This window comes from Natator depressus, chromosome 3 (genome assembly GCF_965152275.1).
Source record: "Natator depressus isolate rNatDep1 chromosome 3, rNatDep2.hap1, whole genome shotgun sequence".
Taxonomy (NCBI): domain Eukaryota; kingdom Metazoa; phylum Chordata; order Testudines; family Cheloniidae; genus Natator; species Natator depressus.
In genome coordinates this window covers 150,798,194-150,824,255 of record NC_134236.1, presented here as the reverse complement: position 1 = coordinate 150,824,255, position 26,062 = coordinate 150,798,194, and the positions used below count along the sequence as shown (strand labels likewise).

The 26,062-nt window shown below is 45.2% G+C and overlaps 1 long non-coding RNA gene across 1 annotated transcript; it reads right to left on the bottom strand.

Annotated features, from left to right (window-relative positions):
- Positions 1-18,905: 18,905 nt before the first annotated feature.
- LOC141984283 (uncharacterized) lies at positions 18,906-24,873 on the bottom strand. Its single transcript, XR_012638711.1, has 3 exons — positions 24,830-24,873; positions 23,679-23,766; positions 18,906-18,942 (listed from the first exon to the last, which is right to left on the bottom strand). It is a non-coding gene; the product is annotated as an uncharacterized LOC141984283 (long non-coding RNA).
- Positions 24,874-26,062: the final 1,189 nt, after the last annotated feature.

Below are 26,062 nucleotides of genomic sequence, written 5' to 3'. Positions count from 1 at the left end.
GCCCACACAATTGGAGTTGTGGGAGAGGATGTGTTTAAGCACGGGAGAATCTAGGGGTTAGTATTGGTCACGTGGGCTAGATAGTGGGACCATGGGCTCTCAGCTCTCCGGAGGAGGTGCTACACAGAGAATCTGCAGCATGAGAGCATGTCCAGGGACTTCAAGCTAGGGTCAGTGTCTATACTCTGTTCAGACTCCAGAGGCGTAGAGTACATGGGGATTCAGTGGTTGGATCGTCATGCAGCACTCTCGCAGGGGCAGCTTGACTCAACGTGTAACAGGGACCCATGGCATAGGGCAGTAGGTGGTCTCTGAGCCACCCTCCTGCTTTCCTTGTCGTATTGGAAAACCCGGGAAGTGGGTGGGCACAAGCCCACCCACTGCTAAAGGCCCCTCCCCCAGCCTAGCGGGAGGGACCACTGGACCCAGGGACCAACTGATTATGGGGGACAACTAATGAAAAAACGGGGACCGGAGTGAGGGTCAAAGGTTCAAAATGAGGATACCGGATGGGGACACTGAGCAGAGAACCCCGGACAGCGCCCACTGCTCTTCAAAGCTGTCGAGGGAGCCAGCGGACGCTGCCCAGTGGAACTCTGCCCGGATGCATGAAACTAGGGAGGAACGGAAATAGGCTCCACAGTCGCAGAGCACCCCTTCGTCCAACATCCTCCTCCTGGTATTGTAGATGGAGACTTTGGCCAGAGCCAGGAGGAGGTTGACGAGGAGGTCTCGCGACTTCGTGGGGCCACGGATAGGATGTGCAAAAATGAACAAGTGTGGGGAAAAGTGCAGCCAGGGCTTTCCTTGTGAATGGGTGCTATGCTCCCTGCTCCAGCTTCAGTTCACTTTTACAAACAGCCAGCGAGGGGATAATCCCTCTCCCCTCTGACAACCGGTCACTGTAGAGTAGAAGGGATCCTTCTTTGGTGCTCACTTGTTGGGAGGGAGAGTTGGAGGGGTGCTGGGATTCGTCTGTTCATAGCTTCAGTTCCAAAAGGATGGCAGTGGGACATGAAAGGGCAGCACTTTCATATGGGAATGTGGCCTACCAAATCAAAGCACGGGGCTGTGTGGCCCCAGTCTGGGGAGAACACAGGGTGGCATATATATGGCCAAGAAAGGAGCCAGCCAGGTAGTCAGGAGAGGGGGAATGGCATGAATTTCGCTCCACAATGCAACATAAGGTATTTTGAGCAAACACGTCCCCAAGTTCTGCTGTATCTGCAATCCCCTTGGGACAATGTGTGTGGGCAGGGGAGGAGAATGACATGGAGGAGAGGGAAAGTAGCAGCTGCTCAATGTGCAGACTCATCTGGGTGGTTTTGGCAGCAGCCCCTGTTCCACTGAATGATGCGTCCAGGAGATGAGGGGCAACTGGAAGTGCAGTTTTCATGCTGCAGCTGGGCAGTGCAGGGGATTGAATCCCAGGCCATCTCTTTGCAGTGGCTCAGCAGATCTTTAACGTGACCACAGCCTCTGAAACAACAGTGGCGCTTTATAAATCTCATTGCAAGTTAGATTTGGGACACGCCTTTCCTCTCGCCCTGCGGATCTACTCTGCTCGTTCTTCATGTTGCCTCTTCTCCCTTCTTTTCCACCCACCCCTTTGGGGGTGCTCTGCAGGAGGACGTTCTCCTGGGAACCTGCGTGATGCTCTCATCCCTTTTTACTGGAACATAGAGGATAATCCCAACAAAGGAAACCAAACACTTTGAGGGCCAAGGAAAATTGCCTCTAATTGTCTGCTCACTGCTTCCTGCAATGAAATATTCATGGGCGGGCAGGGAGTATTTGTCATCCACTGTGCGCAGAGCCCTGCTGGGTTCTGAAACCCACCATCAATTATCTGTTTGTGGAGCAGTTAAACCTGGGGGCAAGTCTGACAGGTTGGGAGCTGTGATCTATGCATATGAGCCCAGCTTCACCCCACTGATGCCAGCTGCTGGGGAAGGAGATGCCCCGTCCATGGCTGTGCTAGTGTGGGAGTTCAAAAGCACTGGTACCAGAGATAATAAAACTATTAACCTCCTGAGCAGCTTGGTCTGAGCCTCTCTGAATTTTCCTCTCCCCATAGGAAATTTAAGGAACCACCCTCAAAAATGGGTAGGGACAAGGGCCTGAACTGAGGTGACCACTGATAAAAAACATTATAATTTATATTGCACCGTAAATATACCTGGTTCTGTACTATGTGCAAATAGGCTGATCAAAGTCCTGGAGCCAAAGAGCTTGCATGCAAAGGGTCCAGCCTAGTAATAATCCCCAGCTCTTATATAGCACTTTTCAACTGTAGATCTCAAAGCCCTTTACAAATTAGGTCAGTATCATTATCCCCATTTTACAGATGGGGAAACTAAGTCATAGAGAGGTGAAGTGACTTTTCCAAGGTGGGAAGAGGCCAGAGCCAGGAGTGGAGCCTGAATCTCCTGCGTCCTGCTCCAGTGTTTTGTCCACTACAACAGGGCAAAATTAGAGTTGACTAGTATTTGGAGCCTGAATGTTTCACAGGGAAGAGTTTGCTGGGGGAGATGTATTTTGAAGTGTATAGATAACTCTCCCTTTAACACTTTAATCTGACAGGTGCTATATAAGGGTCGCAATGGGAATTGAGGGACCTTGCAAGGTTGAGCCCTTCATAAATATTGGACCAAAGTAATCTCTGATGAAACTCCACTGACTTCAGTGGTCTTACACCTGGGATGAACCTGGGTCCATAATGTAATATTTGTGATTTTGAGAAAATGTATACCCAGGGTCCAGCTGTACCTTTCATCGCTTATGCCTCAGAGATGCGGCACAACACATGCAGACCAGGAGGAGGTAGGGCCAAGATGGCTTTACAGTACTTTTGCCTTGCTCTGGAGACCAGTGTGGCCCCTGGTGTAAATTAGAGTAGCTCCAGAGCACACACCAGATCTCATGGTCTCATCCAGTCTTGACTAACCTAAATAAATCTGTGTCATCTGCAGTTTTTGCCACCTTGCTATTCACTCCCTTTTCCTGATCACTAATAACTATATTAAACATAAATCCTAGTACAAAACCTTGTTGCAGCTCACTGATGGTCTTTTGCCAGGATAAAAATTAACCATTTTTTTCCTATTCTTTTTTTCTTTCTCTTAGCCAGTGTTTCATCCGTGACAGTACTTGGCCTCTCACTCTGTGGCTACTTAGTTGTCTAAATATTCGTTGGTGAGACACTTAGTCAAAGTGGGAAAAAGTGGAAAATAGGTCAAATTACAAAGGATGAATATAAAAAAACCCCACAAGCATGTAGGGACAAAAGTAGAAAGGCCCAGGCAAAAAATGAGATTAAACTAGCTAGGGACTTAAAGGGTAACAAAAAAACCCCCAAACATTTTACAAATACATGAGAAGCAAGAGGAAAACCAAGGAGAGGGTAGGCCCATTATTCAATGAGGAGGGAAAGACAATAACAGAAAATGCAGCAATGGTTGAAGTATTAAATGCTGGTTTTGTTTCATTTTTCACCAAAAAAGTTAGCAGTGATTGGACGGTTAACATAGTGGACATCAGTGTAAATAGGGTAGGATCTGAGGCTAAAATAGGAAATGAACAAGTTAAGAATTACTTAGACAAGTTAGATGTTTTCAAGTCAGCAGGGTCTGATGAAATTCAGCCTAGAATGCTTAAGGCTGAAGAGATCTCTGAGCCATTAGTGATTATCTTTGAGAACTCATGGAGGCTGCGAGAGAACAGGAAAATGGCAAATAGAGTACCTATCTATAAAAAGGGGAATAAGGACAACCCAGGGATTTATTCACCAGTCAGCTTAACTTTGGTACCAGGAAAGATAATGGAGCAAATAATCAATCAATCTGTAAGCATCCAGAAGAAAACAAGGTAATAAATAGCAGTCAGCATGGATTTGCCAAGAACAAATCGTGTGAAACCAGCCTAGTACCCTTCTCTGATAGGATATCAAGCCTTGTGGCTAGATGGGGAAGCAGTGGATGTGATATATCTCAACTCTAGAAAGGCTTTTGATAGTCTCACTTCCAGGAGACCTTGGCAGCATGGCTCAAGACTTTTCTGGTCACCAGGGTTGACATCAGTTTCCATTGCGTCATTCACTTTGCCCACCACTGTCATCCACGGGAATTTTTCCCACGCTGCAGGCACAATAGGTTCTGGATTCACATCACCAAAGCAGCAGGTTTGCTGTGTTCTAAACATTCTCATAAACAAACTAGAGAAATATAGCCTAGGTGAACCTACTATAAGGTGGGTGCGCAACTGAATGGAAAACTGTACTCAGAGAGTAGTTATCAATGGGCCACAATCGAGCTTGTAGGGCATATTGAGTGGGGTCCCGCAGGGATCTATCTTGGGTCTGGTTCTATTCAATATCTTCATAAATGATTGGATAATGGCATAGAGCATGCACTTATAAAATTTGCAGACAATACCAAGCTGGGAGAGGTTGCAAGCATTGTGGAGGACAGGATTAGAATTCAAAATGATCTTGACAAACCGGAGAAATGGTCTGAAATAAATAGGATGAAATTCAAAAAAAGGACAAATGCAAAGTACTATACTTAGGAAGGAATAACAATTTGGACACATACAAAATGGGAAATGACTGCCTAGGAAGAAGTACTGCAACAAAGGATCTGGGGGTCATAGTAGCTAACAAACTAAATATGAGTCAACAGTGTAATACTATTGCAAAAAAAGCGAAGTTCATTCTGAGATGTATTAGCAGGAGTGTTGTAAGCAAGACACGAGAAATAATTCTTCCACTCTACTCAACACCGATAAGGCCTCAACTGAAGTATTGTGTCCAGTTCTGAGCACCACACAGGGGAAAAGATGGAATTTGGAGGAAGTCCAGAGAGGACCAACAAAAATAATTAAAGGTCTAGAAAACATGACCTACAAGGAAAGATTGAAAAAAAAAGGTTTGTTGAATCTGGAGAAGAGAAGACTGAGGGGGGCCATGATAACAGTCTTTGAATATGTAAAAGGTTGTTATAAAGCGGAAGGTGATAAATTGTGCCCCAGAAGTAATGGACTTAAATTGCAGCTAGACAGATTTAGCTTAGACATTAGGAAAAACATCCTGATTGTAAGGGTAGTTAAGCACTAGAACAAATTGCCGAGGGAGGCAGTGGAATCTTGGTCGCTGGAGGTTTTTAAGAACAGGTTAGACAAACACCTGTCAGGGATGTTCCAGATAACACTTAGGCCTGCCTCACTGCAGGGGACTGGACTAGGTGACTTATCGAGGTCCCTTCCAGTTCTACATTTCTATGATTCGATGAAAGGCTTTTTAGCAGTGCAAACAAATTACATCAACTACTTCTCCTTTACCATTTTACTGAAAAGGTCAAAGAATTCGAATTGATTGGTGAGACATGATTTCCCTGTGCAAAAATCCATGCTGGTTGGTCCCTGTCGTATCCTGATCATGTGTTTTATGATTATATTTTAAATTATCGTTACAATGAGTTACCAGGTTCCTGAGTAAGGCTGGGTCTATAATTCCCTGGATCGCTCCTAGTGTCTTCTGAAAAAATAAGTTCAAAATTTGCTACCCTTCAGTCCTCCAGTTTAGAAGTTGGTTTTATTGTATGGTTTTGTTAGAAGCTCAGCAGCTTCATTCTTACGCTCCTTCAGAACTCTTGGGCCCGGTGATATATTGCTACTTAATTAATCACTTTCTTCCAGCATCTCTTCTTCTGACACATCAATCCTTGAGAGTGCCTCAGCTTTACTATTTTGTATTGTAGGCAGGGTTGGTACAACTGCCTATTAGTAAGGTTCCCTGACATGTCCCATTTACAAGACCCTGCTTATAACTTTGCCAAATTTTAAATATTTGGGCTGAAATTTTTCACACCAAGTGTCTACCTCAGCCTGTTTTTTTTAAAGGAGACTGGCATTGAGAAACAGTGGGGAGAGGGGAGGAATGAAGATGGATCTAATGAGAACTGGGACTGGCTGAGCAAGGAGACTGGTACAGTTAGCCGAGGTGGGGGGAGGTGGGGACCCTGAAATTAGACAAAGAATCTGTGGTGGGGAAATTGGGACTGAGACAGAGAACATGGGCAGGGGGGCACCTGGACACCAAGGTAGGGGAGATAGATGAGATAGGAAACCAGGGGGTGTGAACTGGGACTGGCTGGGCAAAGAGATGGGAGTTAGGGAGCTGGGGTGAGAGAGGATGGGAATGGCTGGGCAAGAAATCTGGGACGGGGAGCCTGGATGGGTGAGACTAAGACTTGGTGGTCAAGGAGACTGGGACTGGGATGAGAAGCCTGAGGAGTGGAGACCAGGATGGTCTAGCAGAAGAGAATGGACTAGGACAAGGATTTATGGGGTGGGAAAGAGACAGGACTGGGACAGAGACAGGTTGAAGGGGATGAGGCAGAAAGAGTCATGCTTGGAGGGAGCGGGCAGAAAAGTCTGTCCTCCTAGAGCACGCTCCTCTCCAGAGCTTAGAATGCAGTCAGTAGGAACCTGGTGAAGAACCTGAGTCCCTACATTTTCCTTTCTGGAGGCAAGAGTGTTACTAGTTGCATTGCACTGCCACCAAATACTCCATCTTGCATGCAAATGTCCATGTGTTTTATCATACTCAGAACAGAGCAATAAAACACAAACGTGGAAATCAAAGCCATATTTCTGCTCTGCTTTTATATTACCAGTTGTGTTTAATGCAATGCACTTAAAATGCCTCTAGAATACATTAGGGTGTTTTGATGGTGAATTTAACTGCCAGACTATAGCCTGTGTTGCTGAGCTACCTTCTCTTTTTTATGCCCATATTATTGTTGTTTAACTTCTCCATTAATGGGAAGAGCGCGTAAGGCACCGCAAGGCTATTGACAGGTAAACCAAGGAGTTGGAAGTCATTCCTGGGCTGTCCACAATCACCCAGGAAACCCACTCTTTCCTGTGTAACAACCCTTTCCACATTGACACAGAAAGATTGACAGTGATCTTCTGTTCTATTTTTCTGACTGATCTCTCTGTTTCACACTGTGCAGAACTCCTCACTGGCCCAGTGGCTCAAGAGTCACCTCAAATTGTTTCAACTAGTCAGTCCTGCTAGCCAGAATACTGGCCAGAAATAGAGATGAGGGGATGTCCGTATCTGTTCTTCCCTTTATAGGCACAAGAGTCCTTTGCTAAATGATTCAGATTCACCTAGCTGCTATCTAGAGGCTGCCATTTAAAAGGATCCTATCAGCTCAAATTTGACCCCAAAGTTAGATTTCTGTAAAACGTAAGCTTACCGTCCCAACAAACAAACAAAAAGCTGGAGACCAATACAGATGCTCCCATTGATTTGCTTGTAAAAATTCCAAGAAAACAGTTCCGTTAAAATAAACTAACATTCCCCAAACATTCTCATAGAAATATAGGACTGGAAGGGGGGACCTCAATAAGTAATCTAGTCCAGTCACCTGCACTGAGACAGGACTAAGTATTATCTAGACCATCCCTGATAGGTATTTGTCTAACGTGTTCTTAAAAACCTCCATTGATAGAGATCCCCCAGCCTCCCTAGGTAATTTGTTCCAGTGCTTAGCTACCCTTACAGTTAGGAAGCTTTCCTAATGGCTAGCCTAATCCTCCCTTGCTGCATTGTGCTGTGTTAGTGCATGAAAGTCAAAAAGTGAAATTGACTAGAAGCTAAAGTGAAACTGATCAGTGAGCTTTCATGGGCCATTGGAGAGAGAGGCTAAAAACAAGCACATACCAGAAAGAGTGAAAATAAAATTAGATTTTGAAAACTCTTTCATTGTCATGATTATGAGGTGTTATTTGTAACAGAGAGAACATAAGATTTTTAACCTGACAGTGTCCATTAGTTAACAGTGACTATTACTTTAATTTTTTGCAAGATCAGCTGTCCAGATAACTAAAACCCCCAACAAATTTGCCAATGGTACCCATACTGCCTCTGGAGAAATATGCAAATTTGAATCCAAATGGGTCTGTTAGAGCTTTACACTTTCACAGACAATAACTATGGTGCCTGTAAATGCCAGGCAATTGATTCCAGAGAATGAATTTCTCACCTGAGCAGGGATACTGGGAGTTCTGGAACTGAACCTCCCCAGTGTAAACAAGCTGTCAAGCTGTATTGGACACTCTTAACCTGAGCTAAATATTATTAGGAAGTGCCTTAGGCACTGTAAAGCAAAACTGCTCTAACTGGGTTAAAATGGGATACAGAGCTGCAAAGAGTCTTTGGAAGCTGGGTCTGAGGATACTCTCATAAAGAATCAGAGGTGAGTGTGTGTGGTGGTGGGGGGGGAGTGTGTACCAGACAGAGAGACAGAGAACAATGTGTGTGTGTGTGAGAAAGAGAGAGAGAGAGAAGTGTGGCAGGACCAGGTATTGAGTCTCAAGTATTGTGACAGTGCAGGGCTGTTCTGGAGAGTTGAGGTGACTGTATGGTCCAGATCTGCAAAGGTATTTAGGCACCCAAATTGCATTGTTTTCAATGGGAATTGGGTGCCTAAATACATCTGAAGATCTGGCTCTATTGTGAGCAAGGGTGTGTTGCCATAAAAGTAACCAAATATAGGGGTCTTCACTAGCAATTCTGTCATTGTTGGCAATGTGGACAGGAATAAGCAAATGATTTCTTGTAGTAAACAGGAGGTTCAATCAGAATAGACATTCAATGGGAATAAAAGACAGGATAGCGCAGGGAAACACCACAGTACACTGGTCTGAATCCAGCTAAGCTAGGCAGTGACTAAAAGCTGTTCTGGGGCTATTTGAAATGAGTTGATGGATCTCTGTGCACAGTCATCAATATCTTCAAGCCACCACCACTGCTAGTCCTAATTGGCTCCCATGTTGGCAGTCTCAGCAGAGAGGCCAAGGACTGAATAGGTCACAGAGAGTGAACTTGTCTCCATCTGCCTCTAGACTGAAGCACATTGGCAGGGCAGCATGGGGGGAACGAGGGGGGAGGAAGCTTGCAGTGTCCCTGCCTGTGCGGCCCCTGTTCTGTGGATAAATAAAGGCTTTAGGTCATTAGAACTGTCAGTTCAGCACCTTTCACCAGCACTGAGCTCATTCCAATAAAGAAGGGAAGAAGAGAGGCAAGGATTTGTAGCCTTGTGCCTTTAATTGCGTGGCTGTTTCAGGTCCCGTTCATTTCATTTTAAATTGAGAAGTTTAGACAGTGTTAAATCTGGTAGCATTGCCTTTCACAGGAGCTTTACGTTATACAGGAGACAGGCTTACATTTTGCGGTGACAAATATTTTATCGACATTGATACAATATATACATTGCAGAAGAGCATCCTGAATCAAGTCTCTTTCTATTTCAGCGAGGAGACATCTTTGCTATGCAGATGACTGGAGTAAATCTGGCCTCACAATTAAAATCTGTTTAGAGATTGTTGCAAAAGTGACTGATGAATTAGGCTCTGCGCTCCATCAATCCCCAACACACTCGTCTCTGTGGAGTAATATTGACGGCATATCATAAATAGCCATTTGTACAAAGTGCAGGAACTCTCTAAGATGCAGTTTATAGCTAGCATATATATTACAAGTGATAGACAAAATGCAAAGTTCCTGAGCTTTTAAGAAACAAGGACAATGGGCCCTGCATGGCATGCAACTGCCTATCTGTTTGCACCAATGGTGCCCCATAGAAACACATGAATGGTGGCATTATTAATATTCTGGTAGCATCCACAAGGTACTATGCACTGTTACCACATACAGGAATAGTCTGTTCCCCAAAGAGATTGGGGCAGTAGGCAGAATTTCCTGGCCAAATTCCTGTCTGGGTAATTACAATCTGCCTCCTTAAAGCCTCCCTGAACTTTCGGTTGGATGCAGTACTGCTCCTCACTTCCTGTCCTAAGCTCACATTCCTGTGCACTGCTAAACAGCTTCCATGTATCTCTCTAGAAGGGCTTGATTTCAGTGTTGGGGGGAGTTACATGTTACATAAAGCCAAATTCCCAGCCGTAGCACTGAATACTTGCAATTTCCACTGATTTTAATGGGAAGTGTAGCTGCTCAGCACCTCTCAGAGTTTGGCTTTTGAATTGTCAGGGGCATTGGGATCTTTTAAAAATAAAGGCACTAGGGAAGTGTAAAATATTAAGATAACAAAACTGCTGAGATTTTAGGTATTCATAGTTAATACTATGGCCACTGAGCGCTTCAAAGAGGCATGGGGCAGAATGCAAATCCAGGCCTCCAGTCGCGAGCTGAAGGAAGATCTCCATTCGCTGGTAGTGGGGAACACAGGGGGGGAGAGCTTCCTTTACAGCAGCTACTATAGTAATATCATGTTAGCTGAGCAGCAGGCTCAGACCCAACCTCAACGAGGGCTGAATAGTTCAATCAGCAGATCTGGCGTTAGCATTTTTAGTCAGTCTCATCCCCAGAGAAAACCGTCACCGAGCCGCTATGATCACACACCACTGTGCACAGGCTGGCACACGGGTTTCGGGGAGGGTCAGTGACATGGTTCTTTGTGATGCACCCTAAACATAATGGACTCATTTTACTTTAAAAATGTATATGTAGGAAATGGGATCTTTAGGTCCCACTCCCTCCTCCTGCTGCATACATAGAGCCCTATAACTGCTTGTTCCTTTTGACCCTAGTTTTTGGTTTGTAGCAGTTACATTTTCAAGGTTATCTTCTCAAGAGCAAAGGCAAGAAACTTACTGTACAGGCGAGCTGAGATTCTCCTGTAGAGGGCCCAAGTCCAGTTCTGTTAACAAGGGGCACATCCAAGTCCCCGCAGGCCCCCTCCAGCTCATCAGGTCTTTTACCTTATTTGTTCATGAGGAAAATCTTAGCAGAGGAGACTGTTTCAGTACAGCTGTAATATGCCCAGGTTATCTGCACAATTACAGACTACTGATGTCTTCAGACCAGCAGCGAAGGAGGACCAGTTGCATGCCATGCAGGGCCCATTGTCCCATAGTGCTAGTGGTTGCTTCTGGCACCAAGTGTAAAGTAATTTACTGAACCTGAAAGTATGCATGTCTACCTTGGGTGGAGGGAATCAGAACTCTTAAACTGTGTTATAAGCCCTGTGCCATTACTAATTCATAGAGCATCTCCTTTAGCTCAAATGGTAAGGGGCCAATGCTCTGGAGCAGAGGAATCTGAGTTCTAGTCCTGCTATTGCCATGAACTTTCAGATGATTGCAGTGTGTAGCATTTTGACAAATGTGAAAGAGCTAGGGACCCACAGATTCATTATGGTGAGCTCCGAAACTGAAGGAAGCTGTCAAGAGAAACAGGCCAGAAACAGGGGTGTCCAGGTTTCTTAAATAAGAAAATAATTACTGTATGTTAATTGTTAAGACCAAGTCAAATTTGTTAAATTAATAAATATTTTTGGGAATTACTATCACGCCTCTGCTGAGAGGAAGCAGATTTGGGGACTTTGCGGGTTGGTTTCCCATTGGAGGGGAAATCAGTGACACAGAGTCTAGCTACTTCCTTAATATAGCTTGCGTTATTGACTCTATATACTACAATCCTGTGACAGAGGTGAGCAAGAAGCATGCTGGCAATCCCTGCTTTTGGGAATATCTGCCCAGTTCCCGGGAAGCATCTCTGCTCCCAAAATAGACTCTAGTTAGAAAGATTAAGGCAGAGAGCAAGCTCTTTTGCTGTTTACAACCACAATCCCCCCCTCCTCCCGCCACACCCCTGAAAGCCTGACATCACAAAACAAACAACAATACATCATTTCTTCCAAGACTGTATATTATTTGCATGCTAAGAAAAAGAACTTGTATGACTACGTGTAACAGCACCACCAGTGACACCCTCCAAAACATTACTTAAGGGAAGATTTTCAAAGGTGCCTATGGGATTAAGGAGCACACATCCCATGGATTTCATGAGTCAGTGCTGCTTCAAAGAACATTAAGTCCCATGCATATTTCCACATGGCAACGTGCCAGGTCATCCAGGAATTATACTTGTATCTTGACTTTCTCTATCCTGAGTTACCCCCGCAGTCTAGGAGAGCAGCAACTCCCCCGGAGGAGCTTCTGCAGAGACCCAGACAGGAGAAGAACACGCTGTGGAGCTGCTGCTCCCCCTTTTCTGTGATTCCTTCTCCCAAGATATCCACTGGATCTGAGTCCTTTCTGCTTGGAAAAGCAGTAGGGACAATCCAGCCTCCAGTATTAATTGACTAGAGATCTCTAAACATTAGTATAAATTATGACTGGGGGAAAAGTTCCTTTCCTGTTCTCAATGGTGCCCTTTGCTAGGTTTCAGAACTCGCAAGTTATATTTTCCTTTGGGTAATACAATTCTTCTCTCTGATCTGATGTGGCTTGACAGCAGTAGTAAGGCTTGGAATCAATAAGGAATTATATACTAATATGTGTTCTTGGCTCAGTTAGTTCTGATTTTGGAAACTCAAAGCAGAAATCAGGCTATTGTCATATGTGCCACCTAGTGAAATGGGAGTGGGCTAGTGCCCCACCTGGCAATGTCTAGTGCCTGAGAATTGGGGCGGGAGCTATTGCATTTGTGAATAGATAGAAGCCCATCCGGACACTGGAAACTACATTCCCCTGTCAACAGAATGAAGTAGGCTCCAAACACCAAAGAAGCCAGGGTGCATGCTAGCAAAACCCATCCGCTTTCTTGATGACACCAATCCAAGGTGCTATCATATTTGGATTTAAAAACATATCTGAATGAACACATGGAAAATGAATTTTAGACTGTCAATTAATCCTACTGAACCCAGCTCCTCATGAGTGCCTTGTGATCTGTGTCAGTTAAATGGATTTCTTGAAATATTCATCTACATACTTGTAAATTATTCCTAAAGGATCACACTTTCCTTCTATCATAAGAGGAGCCAGGCCTTTTGGGGACCTTTAGGTCATGTGTACAGATGTCTGCATGTGTAATTTGCAGGTTCAGTTACACAAATTGCCTGTGCAAATTGGGTATTTGTGTGTGCAAATGGATGTTTGCAAATAGCTGACTGGTGCATGCAGTCACAGTGATTATGTGTGCAAATTTGGTACACAATTGTGCACAGCTCCAGGCACTTGAGCTTTTGAAAATTCGGCCCTGAATGTCCCAGGAAGAACTGTATCCTCATTTACCACTATGACTCTCAAGGCATGTCTACACTGCAGCTGTGGTTGTTATTTGCCTCTAGTAGACATACCCACAGTAGCTATACTCTAGCTGTCTTGCTAAAAATAGCAGTGAGGATGCTCTGGTGTGGGCTTCAGTGACCCCTGGCCCCCACTGGTAGATGCTCTCGTGTGCAGGCAGTGCTGAAGCCCATGCCACAGCAGCCTCACTACTATGTTTAGCAAGATAGCTAGAGTGCAGCTAGTGAGGGTGTGGCTACATGAGCAGCAATTCCCAAGCCCTGGCCGCAGTGTAGACATACCCTAAGTGAGAATGGAAATAACCAGCCCGCCACACAGATCGGTAACTACCACACTAGGTAACTGGTTTCCCATCCCATGCTGGCTCCATATAGGGTGACCAGATAGCAAGTGTGAAAAATCGGGATGGGGGTGGGGGGGTGATAGGCACCTATATAAGACAAAGCCCTGAATATCAGGACTGTCTCTATAAAATCGGGACATCTGGTCACCCTAGCGCAAAACCCGGTGTGGACTCCTAAACCTGCTAACAAGTTCCATCTATAACAGATGAAAGAAGGTGAGCAGACCTGGAAATGCCTACTTATGTGTAAACAACAATTCCTCAGGGCCGTTCCCGCTAAACACTGCGCATGAGGACACCTCCCATCCATCCATTCTAGTGATTAACAAACTGGAAATAAGTGTATAGAGAAGAGAGAAGCTATTAGACACTGACGTGTGTGCTCCTAGCCATATCAGGGAACAGAGATAATGGGACTTGGCTTTACATAATATCCACATAGTGAGTCCAGACCAGATCAAAGCAGATGTAAACAACGCAGCTGAAAAACACTGACCAGTGTCTACGCTAGAGCGTTCACTGTTGCCATTATTACCACTGGGGGAGCTAAAGCAACAGGAGAAAACTTTTGCCAAAAAGATCTCTGTCTCAGGTAGGCTGATCCATTTCTTTCAGCTGATTGACACAGGAGAGACCCCAGTGGGCTCCAGAATGGCACATTGCTGCTGCTGCTCACCTTGTGCTTATAGCATTAAAAGATACAGGAATTCCAGGCCTGGATTTTCACCCCTCTGCAACTCTTAGTCCCTCCTCTCAGCCCAACTTGAGACATGGCTCAGACAACAAGAGGACTCAGAGGGAAGCTGATCCTCCTGTTGTTCTTATCAGCTAGAATAAGGTGATCCTCAGACAAGGAAGGATTTCAGGAGCTCCTTGTAACAGGGTAGCTGGCCCCTTAAATGAAGTCAGGCCCAGCTCTCCGATTCCAGTTCAGGTGCGCCCTACTTTGGTGTAATGAGGAGTGTAGGGCTGTCCCTTGGAGTCCAGAAACCTGAGAAAGAGGAGCCCAGAGGGGGAACTCATAAGCAGGGAGGGCTTAGAGCTTGGGTAGGGGACAGTGGAGCCAGTGAAAGCAGAAGGCTGGAAGGCCATCGAGGGGTCACCTGCAAATTTCCCCAGGCCAGAGAGCTATGGCTGACAGCAGCAGAGGGAGATGCCTGTTGGCTCTTGGAGCTGAAGCCAGAAGGCCAGGGAGGACTGAAGGCTGAGGAATGATGGAGGAGTGAGCCAGCTGAGGTCTCTGGGCAAGTGCTGGAATTATACCTGGGAAGGAGATAGGGCAAAGAAGCACTGCAGCTAGAGGTGCTGGGGTAAGGCGCGGTGAGTGACGCTGGAGACAGACCTGAGAGGAGGGGCGAGACGCTGGAGCTGTACTTGGTGTTGCACTGTTGGGACAAATATACTGTCTGGGGGCATTGTGGTTTATGGTAGTGGGACTTTAGATAATAAATTAAGCCTGCAAAAAGGGCTATTCATAAACTCCAAAAGCTGTACTGGGTTTATTTAGGAGCTAAGAGGAAATCTGAGGCAAGTGGCCACTTGCAGGGCCACCCTGAGGTCACCGGTTCACACTCCTTCTCTCCTGGGATGCTTCATGCTGAGGTAGAGCAACAATAACAAATCTGATTTAGAGCCATGGTTACTACTGCAGGGAGAAGCCCCCAACCTCTGTGTAAGCCCCATGGCCAGAAGCTTCAGAGGGGAAAGAGCTCTCTACTTCCGCTATCTGTGAAAAGGGAAAAGTGCTGCGCTACAAAGCTTCATTTGCATAGTCTCCCGCTGGCTCTGGTTGCTCACTTCCTCTAGTGACACTTGGGCAGTCACCGTGACTATACACGAACATGGATTTTGGGGGGTAGTGGGCTCAAAGAGGGAAAAAGCTCTTACCTTGGGACAAGGAGCTCATTCTGAAGCAACCAGGACTCTGCTCAGAAGCTGGGAATGGGTGACAGGGGATGGCTCACTTGATGATTACCTGTTCTGTTCATTCCCTCTGGGGCACCTGGCATTGGCTACTGTCGGAAGATGGGATACTGGGCTAGATGGACCTTTGATCTGACCTAGTGTGGCCTTTCTTATGTTCTTATGCTCAAGGGTCTTAAGTGCTCTTGGTTCCCCTTCCATGGGGACGTTGCTGCAGATAAAGAAGTTCACTGTGAGAGAAAACAGAGTGAGGGCTTCACTGTGAGAGCTTTCACAGAGAACAGCACTAGAGCTGAGTGGGCTCTGGTGAGGTCCTGGCTACGTGCTGCCTTGATAAAGCTGAATCACTAAGCTGAAAAGGGGTTAGTAGGCGAGTGTTGACTTACCAAGCCCTCTTTACACATATCATACATCATTCGAAAGCTTAGTATGTCTACTTTAAGAGGAAGTGTTATGTGGAGCTGTAAAGTGGTGCCAGTATCATAAAAATGGGGATAAACAACGATACCATCAACACATTAAAATGACCACTTTGAAATATTTGCATTTGTTTCTGTTAGTTTAATTTCTCTGTTTTATTTCAAAACATAAAATTGGATTTCTTTGTGACCTCAAAGCATCACGACAATCATCGAAAGGGTAAAACAAAATCTAATAATAAATGTGCACAGGTGTAATTGAAATGTAATAGCACTGATGACATTTCTAGTCAACACCATTATCATCATCTTGTTCCTCATGATCTCCGTCAAGAGCATGTGGGTTACCACAGTCTTTGTTGCCTTGGCATGTACACAGTTCTTTGAAGAGCAGATTGTTCTGATTACCGTCACAGTTGATTTTCTCAAGTCCTTTTTCATGGCAAGCTGGTTCTGGATGTGTTCAAATGCTGCACACTGCATGAGAGACTCTGATTGCCTGTGAAAGTAAGTGACTTTTCTTTCCCGTGCTTCAGTGATATTTCTTGTGGTGCTGGGACTATCGGCAGACTATTCTTGAAATACCACCGTAGCCATTGAATGGAAGGTATTCTTTCCACCAACGGTCTCTCTGTTGATGTCTATATCATCAGCTCCCTCCTGGATGAGATTTACACCGGTATGAAGTGGTACAATTCCATGTGGAATGAACAGACCTCCCTGGAGTCTTTCTACTTCAGTTCTTGCAGCACTAGTGATGAACTGCCTCAGTTCATACTAAGAGATGCAGAATCCATGAAGGTGTCATATGTCAATTAAATTATGAGACCCAAACTCATGGTGTAGATGTGCAGCAAGGCTTATGGGCATAGGTATGATAATTTTGGAACTGTGAAATACTATGCAGTTGAAAAGCACTTTCTCGGAATGTCTTCTGAAGGAGGATACTCATTGCTGGCTGAATTATATGCCTCTTTATCAATCAAAGGACAAACTCCTGCACCAATTAGGACACAAAAATAGCTGGCCTCTGTAAACTACAATCACCTGGTTTTGGATAATATTCTGGGGCTTTCATTTGGGCTATTTCAAACAGAAGGATTGAAGCAGCATTATATGAAGCCACTTCTTCATTCGAAAGCTGTTCATTAGGCTCACTCACCAGAAGAACATCCATAAAACATTTGGATGACTTAAATTCCTGCTTCAGACTACTAGCAGCTTGGACAGCATCAGCTAATGTTATTGTGCCGCATAGAACAATGATAGACTGTCACTTGCCTCACCCAGCTGTGCATGGGATGACATTACAGAACCACTGGGTTTTTCTAATCTTGCCTGTAATTTACTACTGAAATAGCTTGGAATTTCTCCATGTAAGGGAAGTAGGGCTTTATATCTTTGTACCAGCATGGACAGGAGAAGAGCCTTCTTGTTGTACGTAAGATCATTGTCTCTTCAATCAGCTGATAAAATGCAATGTCATATGATGACTGTATTGTTGCAGTGTAACTAGATGGTTTTGCTTTAAGATTTGTTTTACTCAAGTAGGAAGAAAGGCATGTTGAGTGATAAACTGCATCCTTAGCAATCAAGTCTTCCACAGATAGTCTGTGCAACATGTCATCATCTCCTCTTTGAAGTGCTGCCTCCCTTAGATTGGCTGCTATCTCAGATGTTTCTATTTTATGAAGTTTCTTGTCCTTCTTACGTGTTTTGCTCAAGCAAACACTGCAACAGGACCAATCACTGGCAGACGTGCTTGCTGTGGGGGCTATAGAAGTAGGTGAACATGATGCTCACTGATCAGATTCAGAATTTGTTTTCTTTCCTGCGTTCAATACAACTCTGACATGTGCCAAATTTGTCTTGCTTGTGTATTTCTGCGAGCAACCCCTGTGATAGAGTATTGATGGCACATCATCTAAACTAGAAAACTCATCCAGTAGTCGCCAGTACAATTCATCTCCCCTGGTCTTTGCTGCCAGCATCACAGAATTCTGTGGAGCACTGGTGGCTTTTGACAGTATTTCATTCATTTGATTTTCTTGACAAATTAACACATTTTTCAAAGTTTGTGGAGAGTGTTTTTCTCTTCGATGTAAGCTTTAAGGGGCTTTTATCCTCCATGCCTTTATGTCCTGTAACTTCCCTGCAGAAGTAAAATTCCCAAAGTATATTGTTAGCATTACTGTAAGGAGGGGTGCGTGTCTCTCCAGTTCTGATAGGGTGGGAGGCCGCACCTCCTTACTGTTTTTCCAGTAGGGCGCAGCTCAAAGCCAGTGAGTCCACCTGGTGATTAGTCCAAGTAGCAGTTAGTCCCTCTGTCCAATACCTCAATCAGGGCAGTGAGCAGTTAGCAGACCTGGCCAGTAATCAGCCAGGCCTTAATTAGTCTCTCCGCCCCAGTCCCTCAATCAGGGAAATTCACAGTTTGTAGCTCAGGCTGAGTCTGTGCGATACAGCCCCGTGGTTCAGGGTGGGGAATTAGATCTCAACTGGGAGTGACAGCTAATGCGCCTGGTGCCCTAGCTGTGGTGGGCGCCAGACCAATTCAGGCCTCCCAGCCTCTTAGTGGGGAGGTGGCCACTCTCCACATGTGGGGTGCCCGGGATAGGGGGACGCAGGCCCTCTCGCTCCACTGCGTCCTAGCCCAGGGCCCTGTTAGTGGCGGGGTAGTTTGCCACTAGGTCAGCGGGGATCTGCCCGCAACACGCTGGCCAGTTCACAATTATTCCACAGCCGAACCCTATTTGGTGTCCCTGGACTCCTTCCTACCCTCCCCAGTTTGGGGTACCTGGGTTCCGAGGTCGTCCTCCTTCTCCCTGGGGTAAACAGGCAATGGCAGCCCCGGCAGTTCGACGACGTTGCTAGTCTCTGGCAATTCAGGTAACTCCTCTGGTCGGGCAGCCGTCTCCTTCAGCTCCGGCCTCCGGCAGCAAGGAAGAGACGTCCTGCTCCTCTGGCAGCTCTCCCCCTACAGAGCTAGGAGGCTGGCCTTTTAGAGTCCAGCTTCCCGTCCTGCACCTCTGCTTCTGGCGGAGCAGCCGCGGGTAGCCTGGTTCTGCCCACCAGAGGGTGATCTCAGGTCTCTCCCCTTCTGACAGGGCGGGAGGCCGCGCCTTCTTTCTGCAATTACCATACCACCATTTTTTGTTTTGTACAAGTATACAGACTATATTTACGATCCATATTTTAGTATCAAAATAGCCATTTTTGTTTAGTGAGCATGTTGACTGAAGCCCAGTATGAAGCTGTGTATTGTCATCTCTAACACTAAAACTGACCTGTGCATAAGTATCACAGAACTAAAAAGCTAGTTTCTAGTATATTTCAAAGGCTAGTACTGCATGCATAGGCAGCTACAAATTAAAACCTTCTACCAGGCAGACTAGATGCTACGATGTATGTACAGAAGCTTAAAAATGGAGAAGCATTACATTAAGAATTCATGTACATTTATAACTATCCACTATGAAGAGCAAACTGTGAGCATGATATCTACTGCTACTGGTGCACAAACTTCAGTGTGAGACTGATCTGGTCAGCAAATTTCCATTGAAAATATAGAAAACTATTATAATCACTTGTGAGATAGTTTGACAATTAAGAATATGTGATGTGAACACATTCCGTGTTGGTATATTGCAAAATGTTGATATTTGCCATTTTTGCCACATGCTAAACAGCATCATCATTTCTGAAAACATAATACATGCCCATGCAAAACCAATAAAAATCTTTTAATACATTCTCGTTTTGTAGTTTTGACAAATGAACATCACGTTTAAGGTGTTGAAATTAACGTAAACAGTAAAAACTATAGTCAGAGTCGTGTTGCAGTGTTTTTGGAACTGTGCACAAGAATGACACTTTCTCATTTTGGATACCATTGTTTCACCTTGCCTAAAAAAAGCTTTCAAACGATATATGACGTGGGTGTATGTAGGGTGGGGACATTAAACTCCAAAAATATGTCCCTTTTGGGGGAATTGCTGCATGCCTATAGGTGGAGCCTCCAGTCAGGACCAACCAGGCAGTTCCCATGAGACTGGAGACAGACTTACACAGAGACACTTGGACTGCAGCTATTCATTGATCCCAACTGTGAGTGGAGTTTGGTGGACAGCTGAGATGGCGTGGGGACTATTACCTATGGAATACTCAAACTACTGACGGACGACTGCCAGAGTTACTGGAGGAGTAAGGTAATGGCATGTATATTTTGTTGTGTGTTTTCCCAAGTTTATGACTGTGTTCCCTTTTCCCTAATAAAGATTTCTGTGTTTCTACAGAGTCTCAGAGTGCTTCTCGGTCTTTTAAAGGCACCCCAGGTGGGTGCCTTTAACTTTCCCAGGTTTCTGGATGGGGGCTCAAGTCATTTTAGTTATTTGCCAAGAAGGACCTTAGATATATTGAACAGAGCCCCTCTTGCTGCTGTTAACCACTTGGTAGATGGGTTTCATTTGGAGGGTTGCAGAATAACTCAAAAGTCTAGGTGCTTTCCCCCAAACTATTATAACCTCTTAGGTCTGCAAAACTGAGATGGAAATTTTTGGAAAGTGGATCTTTTTCTCATGCAATTTCTGCATTTCTGGAAATCATGAAAAATACATGTATTGAATCTGTGATCAGCTAGGACTGCACAGCTGACACCAAGCAGCTTGCCATGGTCACTTAGCATTTCACAGGGGCAACAGGGACAGAACTCAGATCTTCTTGCTGCAAAACCTCAATTTCTAATCCTTGAGTTAAAGGAGGACCTTTGTTGACAGCATAGGGCTGATAACAAACTGTTGAGCAGCTTTGATTCTATAGAGAGTAATAATCTCTCTCTCACACACGGACTAGTAGGACACGCGGATTTCAAACTGGGGTCTTTGGGATTTCTAGTTAACTGGCACAACTTTGCTCGCACCACCAACTTACTGGGTGTTGAGACTATGAAACCTAAAGCTACATCAGGGAGGCTTCCCTTGGTCCCTGATTGGAGGAACACCTATACTTCTGATTGGTCAGGACTTCCTATTTAAACCCAAAGAGTCACAGGCAGTTGTTAGCATAACTAGGCACTATCTAGCTGCTGTTTGGATCCTTTGTCTGGTGCTACAAACTCTGACCTACTTGAGTCCTGATATTCTGACTTTGGCTTGACTCCTGGTGACCTGATTAGTACCTGACCCTGTTCGGATTGGTTCGACAGGCTCCTGCCTGGTTCCCGGTAACCTGAATATAACACCTCTGAACTAGGTTGCTAACCACTAGCCATGGCCCTGACACACTAGCTGTTTCATTATGGCCGGGGTAAAAAGTGTTGGGAAACTTTGTGAACCTCTAAAAATGCATCAGGGTTCTTTAGAAGAAGCTGTTTGCTCTTTCTGGGCTGTAATGACCCCTGATGAAATTTTGATGTGAGCAGGTTCTTCTGTCTCATGTGGGAAAACAGTGACTTGGGGCTCTTTGTTTTGAATTTACCTCCAGTCCTAATCTCATAATTCCCTAAGGTACCAATGAAGAGTTGGAAATATCCTTTCTCCTGTACACCTCCCCCATGAACATGTTATTGCACAATTGTCCATTATGGGGTTTTATGCCTTCCTCTGAAAGATCTGTAAGCGGCCATTGTAGGAATCAGGAGCCTGAGCCAGATTTGCCACTGGCAATTCCTGTGTCAGAGGCAAGAACATCATTGTGCTGCACTTCAGCTTTATTGCTTCCCCCCTCACACTCTGTATAAGCGGTGGCGGTGCTGTTAGAGAAGGACAAATTTGATAAATAACAATGTAAAACAAATCTGCAGAGATGGATATTCTACTGTAAACCATATGTCATCCACTGCCTCTGCCGGGTCGTTACGAAAAATGGCAGGGTAATAAACAGTGAGATTCCTTACATTTCCAGTCATGTTTCATGACCATCCAGCTCATCAGGTGGTGTGGGACTGGCCAAAGTTTAATCCCAGGAGACCAACAGAAACACCCCATCTCACCTCCTGGGTGTGTGCAGGGGAGGGGTTTGGAACTGTTAGCCAATCTGAGAGGAACTTGCACTGTCTTCCAGCTGCTTTCTGGCAGCAGCTCCTCAAGCTGCTGGCAGCACAAGTGATACAATCATTCGGCAAAGGGGAACTGTCATGGAGTGCCAGGGTCTGGTCTATGCCCCAGCTTGTAACTGGTCTCTCAGGAGTGACCCACGTTAGTGTGCCAGGACCCACACTGTACCACCGGGGCAGGCCTGTGGCCTCCAAGTCTGGGCCTTTGGCACCTGCAATCCCTGTCTGTGGCTCTGTGCAGTAAATACAGCCAGGCCAGACTCCAGTGGGAGGCTTGTCCTGTGCCCCTTCACGGTGCAGTGCTCTCGGTGAGTATTCACAGTGACTCAGGCACCTTTTTCAAAAACAAGGTGGTAATTTATTAGTCACCTGGCGCACAGAATCTGAAAATTCTTAAATTAGCAAAAAGAGGGGGAGGTTAAGCCATAGTCCAGCCTGGTCAAGACAGTGCCTTGATGAGCCACCCAAACTGTAATGGACTTCATCTGTGGCTCTTTCCCCTATTCCCCTTCTCTCCCCAGGTCAGAACTCCGGAGTCCCTCCAAAAGGGCAGCCCTTATTCCAGTCACCTGACACCTTGTTCTCCAGCTCAGTTCACAGGGCTCACCTGCTGGGGTTTCCTGCTGTTAGGTGTTGATTTGTTTGGACATTGGCTTGTCTCTTTGTCTTGGGGGACCCTCTGGTGATTTGAGTTGTTTTCAGCCAGTTCTTCACTGACTGTTCATTCCATCCCGATAGCTAGGCGATAACCTCCTCCCCTGCCTGCCTCCTGCACTGTTTCAGGAGCAGTGTTAACTTATTTGCACCCGCTGGGTAGAAATGCAACGAACAGAGGGCAACTGAGGCATGCCTGGGATTCATACAAATATCACAGAAAACTCCCACTTCACTGCAGGAGGCTCATACACCCCAACTGTCCCCACAATGTTGGTGCTTGTAAACTGAGGGTGATGCCAATGGATGAAGTTTAGCACAGAGTGGGTAAGCACTGTGCAAGCTTCCACCTTACACCACATCTACCCACGCATCTCAACCCTACCCTGTAGCCTCCCCGGCTATTCCAGTCCTGATGTACCTCATTCCTGATCTACACCACCACCTTCTATCACACTGTCAAGTCCTTATGTTGTTGTTCCAAAGGAACTTCATGCTAATCTGCAGCATTCCCTGCTGTTCCATGCCTGGCCCTCTCCTTGGCAGAGACTACTGTCAGAGTGATTTTATGCTAACCATTAATAAGGGCTAGGATGAGAGTCCGCCAAACTAATTTCATTTGTAACTGTAGTCAGGATATCAACCCATACCTATGGAGGTGAAAGATTGGTATATTAACCCCCGATGCCCTGGTGGCATCTCACTTCATATTTGCTTAGAATTTTTTCCTAATCTCTGGGTGAACTCCGAGGCTGCTGGGCAGAATGAAACAGGCATAGGATTGTTTTCAGCTATAACCCATTACCTTGCTGAAGGGGCAAAGGGAATAGATAACACTCCTACATGAGCACAGGCAAAGGGCCAGACAGTAAATAGCCTGTGCGAGAGAGAATTCCAGAGGGCAGGGACTGCAATATGGGAAAAATGTTGGGGAAGAAAGTGAAAGGAGTAAGAAAAAACAAACACTATTGCAGGGCAGAAAAATCCAGGGTGGTAAGAGATTGCAGAAGAGGCATAGCTACTCCTATGAAAGCGCCAGAGCTGAAGGGAAACAAAAAGGCCAGGATCCTCTTGGATGCTGGAGATACTTAGTGTTTTCTGTGGGATTGCCTTTGGCTATGTTTGGCTTCCTGGCTGTTTTCGTGGGCCTTCAACTCACCTTTTGCAGGGAAGTGGCTATTTATAATGCTGTATAGATTCCAGTCTGGCTCATCAGTATCTAGCCCAGTTCTGTCTCCTTCCTTGGCCTGCAAGAAATAAAGGGCATGGGGTCTGGGGGAATTAACCTTGGAGAGATCAGAAGAGCCATCAGAGCTTCAGACCATCAACTGACTGCTCATGAAAGAATTCCCTCACTTGCTCCTCCCTCCACTCTCCTGCCCCCATCCATATACACCATCAAACAATTAAGCAGGTTTATTGAGGAGATTTTAGCCCTACTCTTAAGCATCCAGTATTGAGCCCTGCTGATCCATCCTTCATTTGACCGTCAGCTGCAAAACCAAAGGGCACATCTACGGGAGAACTGTAACATCAGTAGCAATCCAGAGTAACTCACTGGACCTCAGTGGATTTACTCCAGATTTACACCAGTGTAAAAGAGAGCAGAATTTGCCCCTGTTTTTTCGATTGGTGATCTGGGGGGAAGTGAGATTATTTTCTTAATATATATTTTAGATGGATTTTAATGAATTTTAGACCTCATAATAAAACACTAAAAAACCCTCAAACTTGCTCCTCTCTGCAGAGGTGAAGGTGAAACCAATTCACTGAGTAGGGACAGGCAAACTAATGTAAAGAAAACAAACTATTCTGAGGGTTGGAACAGTCCACGTGCAACCTCACTATCCCCTGTCCTTAGCATGAGGAAGTTTTGCCTAGGCCTGCTGTGGATCAGCTCCCTATACTGTCCAGCCTCTGGCAGTGCAAGCACCTTCCAGGTCTTGCTCTCGCTGTACAGGTTAATGAAAGACACACATCAGCCCCTGGCTCCTTTTCCCAGAGTTCCCTGCTTTGCATAACCCCTATCTACTGAACATTCACAGCATTTCCAGGCCTGCTGTTCGCAAAGAAACAGTGCAGCACAGTTTGTTAGTTACACTTAGAACATAGCTCTATTAAATACACAGAACTGAGATATATTTATAGTGAGAACAAAAGTAAGTATATTATCAAAGAAAAGAGATTCAAGTGATAGGGGGTAAGGATATTGGAAACAAATGGTTACATATTAAACAAAATCATAACACACTTTCTAGAGACTAATCTTAACTAACCAGTTATCCTCTTGTCTAAAGAAGCTTATCTTACCCAAAATTCTCTCCAGTGTTTTCAACCAAGCCTGTCTGAAACCCCTCTTCTAAGAAGCAAACTTGTTGTCCGTTTACTTCCTAGGTGAAGGATACCAGGGTGTCTTCTTTCTCCCCCAACTATACCCGAAGATAGGGTTCGTCCCCATACTCCCACAGTTTACTTCTTCCTGCTACTTTTTTTTCCTTTGAAGTTTTCACAATCCTTCATTAGCATTCAGTTCAGACTGGCGAGAAGAGGGCCATTGTGAACTATACAATGCTTAATTTACATGTAAACAGCCAGATAGATAATCATTTCTTGTCTGCCAAAAAATCTGTTTCTTCCCCTTTGCTGGTGACCAGTCACTAGACATAGACCTTAAGAACATGATTTTCAGTGTAGATGCATAACTCCTTACACAACGTCCGTACATGCATTTCACAATGATATTGATGACCAGTGTGATACTCACTTTTTTTTGAGCCCTCATATCACACCCTTTGGTGAACTAGAATGTGCATACCAGACCCACGAGATCCCGGCGGTAACCCCTATGCATCCCCTCTGTACGCCTTGTCAGTTGGCACTAAGAGGTTCATGCATCACACCGCTTAACTTACTTTTTAATTAAATAGTCTCGGGCTGCCTCTGAGTGATCTGATTCCAGCTGGCATTGGAAGAAATTAAGTATTTTGAGAGAGGCCATTCATGTGGAATTACATTATTCCTTGGTCCAACTCCACTGAAGTCCATAGAACAGTTACACCAGGACTGGTGTTTTCAGCCTGGCTGGGAGGAGGTAGCATGACAAATCTCCCAAGAGAGCCTTTCCTCAGGGGATTTCTAATCCAAAGAGGCTTGGGATATGTTCAAATAAACAGCATCCAAATCTGTAGCTGCCTTTCCAACACAAATCTTTTCAGGATGACCCATCACTAGTGTTAACTTCCTGCACTTCTATGGACACAGGGTGGGTTACGGCAGAATCCACAGATTCTTGGGATATGAACCCCATAGTTCAAGGGGTTCCAGATTAAGTTGTGAGTCAGAGGCAAAGCAGTAGACAGGTCATCTGACTGGTGGCAGCCAGTCATCTGTAAGGGTGAGTTAGGCTGCTTTTGTTGCCAAGATGCTTAAGGACTTGAGAAGGAAGAAAATGTGTCCATTTTGGGGTACAAGGTGGAAAAATCTGCCTCACTGAAGAGCTTGGGCTCTAAGGAAGAAGGTGAAAGAGGCTTCTGGAAACAGAGG